The sequence below is a fragment of the Lathamus discolor genome, chromosome 13, assembly GCF_037157495.1.
Source record: "Lathamus discolor isolate bLatDis1 chromosome 13, bLatDis1.hap1, whole genome shotgun sequence".
Classification (NCBI taxonomy): domain Eukaryota; kingdom Metazoa; phylum Chordata; class Aves; order Psittaciformes; family Psittacidae; genus Lathamus; species Lathamus discolor.
Genome location: NC_088896.1, coordinates 5,834,282 through 5,840,312, shown reverse-complemented (window position 1 = coordinate 5,840,312; position 6,031 = coordinate 5,834,282). Strand labels below are relative to the sequence as shown.

General features: G+C 51.0%; 1 protein-coding gene across 2 annotated transcripts in view; it reads left to right on the top strand.

Moving 5' to 3' along the window:
- Positions 1–1,417: 1,417 nt before the first annotated feature.
- The window catches only part of TEKT3 (tektin 3), a 70,077-nt gene continuing 65,463 nt past the window's right edge, over positions 1,418–6,031 (top strand). For both annotated transcript variants that reach the window (XM_065693520.1, XM_065693519.1), the window contains exon 1: positions 1,418–1,507. The gene's annotated coding sequence lies outside the window, so the exon portion shown is untranslated. The remainder of the gene's footprint in view (positions 1,508–6,031) is intronic.

Genomic DNA, 6,031 nt, shown 5'->3' with positions numbered 1-6,031 from the left:
CTGCACAGGAACAGAGTGATGGATGGAGCAGCACCAGAGCGACCAGGAGGACTCTTTCTAGTTTCTGTGGTGTTGGTGTGGGAGGAGGATGGGGATGTGGTACCACCACTGTCACAACAATAGGGCTTGCATCAGCTGCACAGACAAACACACCGCTGTGGGTAGGTAGTGAGGGGTCAAAGAAACATTAGGAGAGACAGATGAGCCTGTACGGGACAACAGGAATGACTGGAGGCAGATTTTAGGCTTGTTTCCTAAGGAAATGAGCTCTGGGTAAGTGCACGCAGTGCCTGGGTCTCCACTGGTAGCTTTGAAACCAGCTGGCTGATTCAGCTGGAACTCATTAAAGAAGGAGAAATACCCCTGACACTCAAAAGCCCCTTCCCAGGGTGTGCTGTGTGATGCTCAGCTGGTGGCACTGATTGAGGAGGCGGCTTTAGGGGTTAAAAGCACCTTCAGCAACAGGGGTGAGTTTTCACCTCCCATTTTAGTGGGTGCTTGGGGTGCTTTATGTTGTCATAAGTACCCTGCAATGGCCAGATCTGCTCCTGAGTGTGTCCTGGGGTTCAGTAGCTGTCCTGCCTCAAGCAGAAGGTGCCCTCCTGCCCCCTGCTTGGCTCCTCCATCCAGGTACTGGGGCTGGGAAAGGGGTGGCAGGGCAGGAGAGGCTGGGTTGAGAAGCATAGAAATGGGGATGGAAGGAGAAAGTAGAGGCAGGAAACTGGGGATGAGACCTGAAAAGGGGAATGATGAGCTGAGGGAACCAGCAGTACAGAGAGAGAATAGATATTGAAAGGGGAAAACAAAGGCTGTGGGCAAGCCCTACCTGTATCCACTGCACAGCTCCCACTTTTTGTGGTGGGTGAGACTGCGCTTCTGTAAAGGACCTCCTTCCTTTATGTACTTGTTTATGTAGTTAACCAACCCCAAATGCACTGGGTAAGGGAGGAGGTCGTGGAATAGTGTGTACGGCAGGTACCTAGAGCTCAGCTGGCCTGTGTATGTGCAGCACTGGGAGGATGGGGCTTAAATATATCATGTTAACTCTCATTGTGGTGTTTGCTTTAAAATGCATGGCTTCGCATCCTGCCCAATGCTACCTAAAGCAGTGAGCTCTGTGTGAAGTGTCTAACACCTGAAGCCAGACTGAAGTCCTTTCAGTCAGGCTCCCACTGACTTCAAGGGCTCTCTGAAGCTGGGTAGTGTGTGAGGCAGCAGAGTGGCTGCATAGTGTCTCTATAGTAACACAGTGTTTGGTGGCAGTGAAGCAGCTTCCTGCAAGCTGCTCCTGGCCTGAGTGTCCCTGAGGAGAAAAACAGGAGGAAAAGTGTTTTGGCCACCTAGCATCAAGTGATGTTACATTTGTGGGTGTAAGTTTTGTATCCCCATGTAAGAAAAATGGATGCTTTTCTAAAGGACATCCTGGAGCCTTCAGAACAGGACGCATTCAACAGCCTGACAAGGATGGAAACACCTTCTATCAACACCTTCAGAAACCCATGTACAGGTAAGGAGTGCCAAGGGCTGGGGAGTGCCCTGAGCCATGGAGGGTGCCAGCTTTGCTTACCTCTAGTGTGGGAATTGGCCCGGCATTGGTTTCCTGCAGTATCTTTGTTTCTTATTTATAAGCTTAACTAGACACTGGGCTGAAATTTAAACTGGAGAAATACCAGTGAACTCCATGTCTGCAGCTGGCCAAGCTGAGATGGACTGAGTGCTTGGAGCTGTGTTGTGCTAAATGTGACTGTTCAGTGTTAAGTCTGACTAACTTGCTTTAACTAACTGGTTAGCTCTGCTCTTGGTTTGTTAGTGTGCTGGGGTCAGAGCTCACTGTGCATGTCCTTAGGGACTGGGGGAACCTTTCAGTTCACCCTGAACCGCTGCAGCTCACAGTGAAGTCAGGAGCTGCCTCCTTGAGAAATGTGATGCATTCCCTGAAATACCTGAAAATAGGAGGATTTTGTTATGGGCAGCTCAGCACAAAACAGTGATGCTCCCTTAAGCTGCTTGGGGCAGGTTGCTTCTCCGGGTGTAAGTTCCCTCCCCACTGATCCCAGCAGTTGAGTAGGATTGGTGGCTAATTACAGACATTAGTGGCTCATTTCAGGCTGGCTGTTTAAGGCTTCACTGCCTGTGCAATGTGGAGTGGGCCAGGGAATGTGTGTTTGTGGCAGGTAGCCTGGTGCAGTGCATGTAGCACGAAGGCGATGAACATTAAACATGACTTTGTGTGCTTCAGCCAGCAGAGACGTGAGAGCCTGCCTGTGTGTGTGATGTGCACACTTGCATGAAGGAAGTGAACATGTTAAGTGATCATAGAATGGCTTGGGTTGACCTTAAAGTTCATCCAGTTCCAACCCCCTGCCATGGGCAGGGACACCTTCCACTGGAGCTGGTTGCTCCGAGCCTCATCCAACCTGGCCTTGAACACTGCCAGGGATGGGGCAGCCACAGCTTCTCTGGGCACCCTGTGCCAGCGCCTCAGCACCCTCGTAGTGTGGAGCACCTCTTTCCACTGGTTCCTCCACCCTGTCCATGCATCCTGCTGCAGGTGTCTGTTGCCACCCATGTGGAGGGGTTATAACAGCACTGATTGCTGTGCTCAGGCTGCAGATGGCAGAAATGCTGCTGCAGTGAAGGGATGCTCTTTATGGCTCTGCTAGTTTGAACTTGGGGAGGTTTTGCTGCTTTACAGCCCTGCTTCTGGGTGGGGATCACGGCTGCTGTGCTTGTAGCTTTTATTGTGCAGCCCTGCTTTGTCCCCAGGGATGAGGTGTGTTTCTTGGGGAGCTGCTTTTCACCCTGCTCCACAGAGTTTTGCTGGGGTCACTGGTCAGCGGTGTCGGAGGGGACAAAGGCATGTGCTGTATGGAGACAGACAGGCAGATGTGTATGTTACGCACTTGGAGCCCTGCCCAGGGGAACATGGAAAGCAGATGTTGGACCGGTGACCTGTTGGATGGGCCCTCGCTTCCTCCTGCGCCTCTGTGGTCTGGCTTGGACAGAGCTGGAGTCAGTAACTGTAGAGGCTCGGGTGAGTTCAGCGCAGCCCTGGCTGGTTTGGCTGAAAGGAGGGTCTGTTCCCTTTGCACTCTCTGTAGTGGAAAAACACATCCAGGAGTCACGTTAAAAGGGACTGAAGCATGATGAGGAAATCAAGATGCTCTCACTACTTTCCCCTATCCTTGAGGCAGCCTGGAGGCTGCTCTAAGTTATCCTGGGGTGACCAAGGGGTAGCATGAGGTAGTTGGGGTATTGGGTGTTCCTCTGCCCATCCAGAGTCATTCCCATTCATTCGTTCGACATCACCTGGGGCTGATGCTGGTTACCTGGATTTAGGAGCCAGCCTCTGCTCCTCCTGCATCTTCCCACAGACTGGATGAAAGCAGAAGGTGTGAGCCAAATCTTCTGATGCATCTGAAATTCAGACCCAAAATAAGACCCAAGTAGGCTGAGGTCCTTGGCTGAGCTCCACAAACTTGGAGTTCTATTAGTGAAGTGGTAGAAGATACCTGACTTCTTTCCTTTGTGTTGTTCTGTTGCCTAACACTTGCTCACTAGACTATGTTATATCTTGCCCCTCGCTATGACAGAGGGTCCTACTAAACTCTTCAGGGCCATGCAGCAGTTGGGGCTGGGTGCCACATTGCCTGGATGCACTGTGTCAGAGTTTCTGTAGTGTGAGCATCCCAGGTAAGCTTGAGCTAGGGCAAATCAGCAGCACCAAAACAGGGGTGCAGCCTGTGTCTGGAGAACAGCAGTGGGCTTTTGGGTCTGGGTTGGCATCATCTGCTGGCCTCAGAGCATGAATGTAGGAGGAGGAGGAGCTGCTAAAACAGGGCAAAGAACCCTTTCCCTCCCCAGAACACAAGATGTAGTGATTCCAGGTGTGCAGGGACCCAGGTGTGTTTACAGCCTGGCTGCGGGCTGATGCTGGTGTGGGATGGGGAGAGCCCCGTTGGGCTCCAAACACTGCAGCCTGTGTCCCGTGGTGGGGTGAGACATTCCTCCAGCTCGGATGTGGCAAAGGACCGTTTGCTGTGGAACAGGGAGGTGTCTGTGAGAGCTTGCTGGCTTTCTGCAGCCCCAGGTTTCTCTGCTCCTTGAAGAATTAAGGAATTAACGTTGTTCTGCCTTGCCCATAGACACTTACTGTAGAGTCACAGAGGGGTCTGATAATGTGTGGCTGGAGAGAGGAGGCAGAGTTGCTATAGGGGAGGCATGATCAGTTGTGCTGAGAGGGAAAACTTCACGGTACACATAGGAGCGATTTTCCTTTTAGAGTGAGGAGCAGCACCGTTGTGAAGTACACACTGGAGAGGATGCTTCGAGGGACTTGTGCCTTTCCTGCTCCAAGCCATATGTGTGGCTGGAACAGCTTCAGCCCTGGATGACTTTCAGGACAGATTAGGAGCACTAATTGGATCCAAACACCCTGATTTTGCTCATCTGAACGTTGATTATCCCAAGTCCAGTGAGTGGTTTGGGGAGTTAAATGCCCTTTGTATAGGGTTGAGCCCTGCAGGTGATGGACTGGATGTGGCTGATGGAACAGAAGGAACCTCACTCTGGAAGCCCAGCATCTTGGAGAGGGCTTAACCTTTTGCTAAGGAAACTCCAGCCCAGGGTGTGTCATATTTGGCAATGCAAACCTCTGGATGCTTATAGAATTGGTGATCTCTATTTTATTTGTGGGTACCTCTTTTTTGGCATCTAGCAGCTTTAGGAAGTGCTCAGTCTGAAACATCTCTTTCCTACCAGCTCAGGGGAAGGGCAGCCCTGTGGGGTACTTGCTACAACAAGAAGCAACACCTTGCTTCTGTTTTTTGGCTTTTATCCTCTTATTTTGGGAATAAAAGGGAAGGTTCTGGGATGATCGCGTTCTGGTTCTCACTTTCATTTTCTCTGCAGTGGATGGAAGGGCAGAAGCAAGCAGAGGGTGGTGTAGGGCTGAGCAGAGCACTGCAGAGGGCTGAGCTGTTCTCCAGGGACAGCTACATAGGAATTCCAGGAATACTTTCTTGCTCACGGCTCAGGAAGGAGTGCTGTAAGATTTAATTCAGTGATGAGCACTTGTGTTGCTGAAGGAACTATCAGAAGCTTCCTTGCAGGAATGTGTGAGGAATGCAGGGAACTTGCAAGCAGATTCCTTGGGGATATTGTAGAAGAGCAGTGCACAGGGTTTTGATGGTGGATGATGATCTGAAGGCTGCAATGTGAGAGCACGTGTGTCCTGCTGGTACCTCTGGCCCTGCTGAGTGGCTGCCTGCTGGCCCTGTGACAACAGATGGGTCCAGGGCTGAGTCCTGCTGATGGAGCAGCCTGTGTGCAGCACATCATCTGCAGAAAAGGGTTAACAAGTTCCCTGCCAGATGCTCTAGACATCACAAGTCTCTTCAGATCATTTCAGATCCACTCCTTACCTTTATTTGGCACTGCTGGCTGTAACAGTGCAGCCTTCAAGTCTGCGTATCTGGGAAGTGTGTCTGTGCGTGCTTAGCTCTATTCCTGACCTCCTCCTCACCTGGATTCATCTCGTGACCTTCAGACTTACATCTTTTTTCCCCTTACCCATGTGTTTCCGCAGCTTTGAGAAAGTTGCTGCCATCTAAAGGGCACAAAGGAGTTGCTCTACAGCTGCACTGGTGTGCACTGAGTCAGGGTGTCCTGGTTCAGATGCCTGCAAAGGTCTCTTTGGGATTAGGTGTGCTCTTCATGCTCTTCTGAGCAAAAGCTGTGCCTAATCTCCAGCTTGTGGTTAAAAGCAGTGCTGAGTGACATTGAATCAGTAACCGACTGCCTAAAAGCTTGAACATGTCACTAAAGTGAGAGGAGGTTCAGTCATTGGCTTGTTAGGACTGGGTTAGGGCTGCTTTCCCCTTGGAGATGTGGCCTAAAACCAGGGGGAATTTCCTGTGCCGAGTGGAAGTGTTGACAAAGTGATCCCTGATGGCAGACACGGGAAGGGTCACACAAGTGATGACATTAGTGCTCTGCCTCTTTCCATGTTGTCAGAGCTGTTCACAGCTTC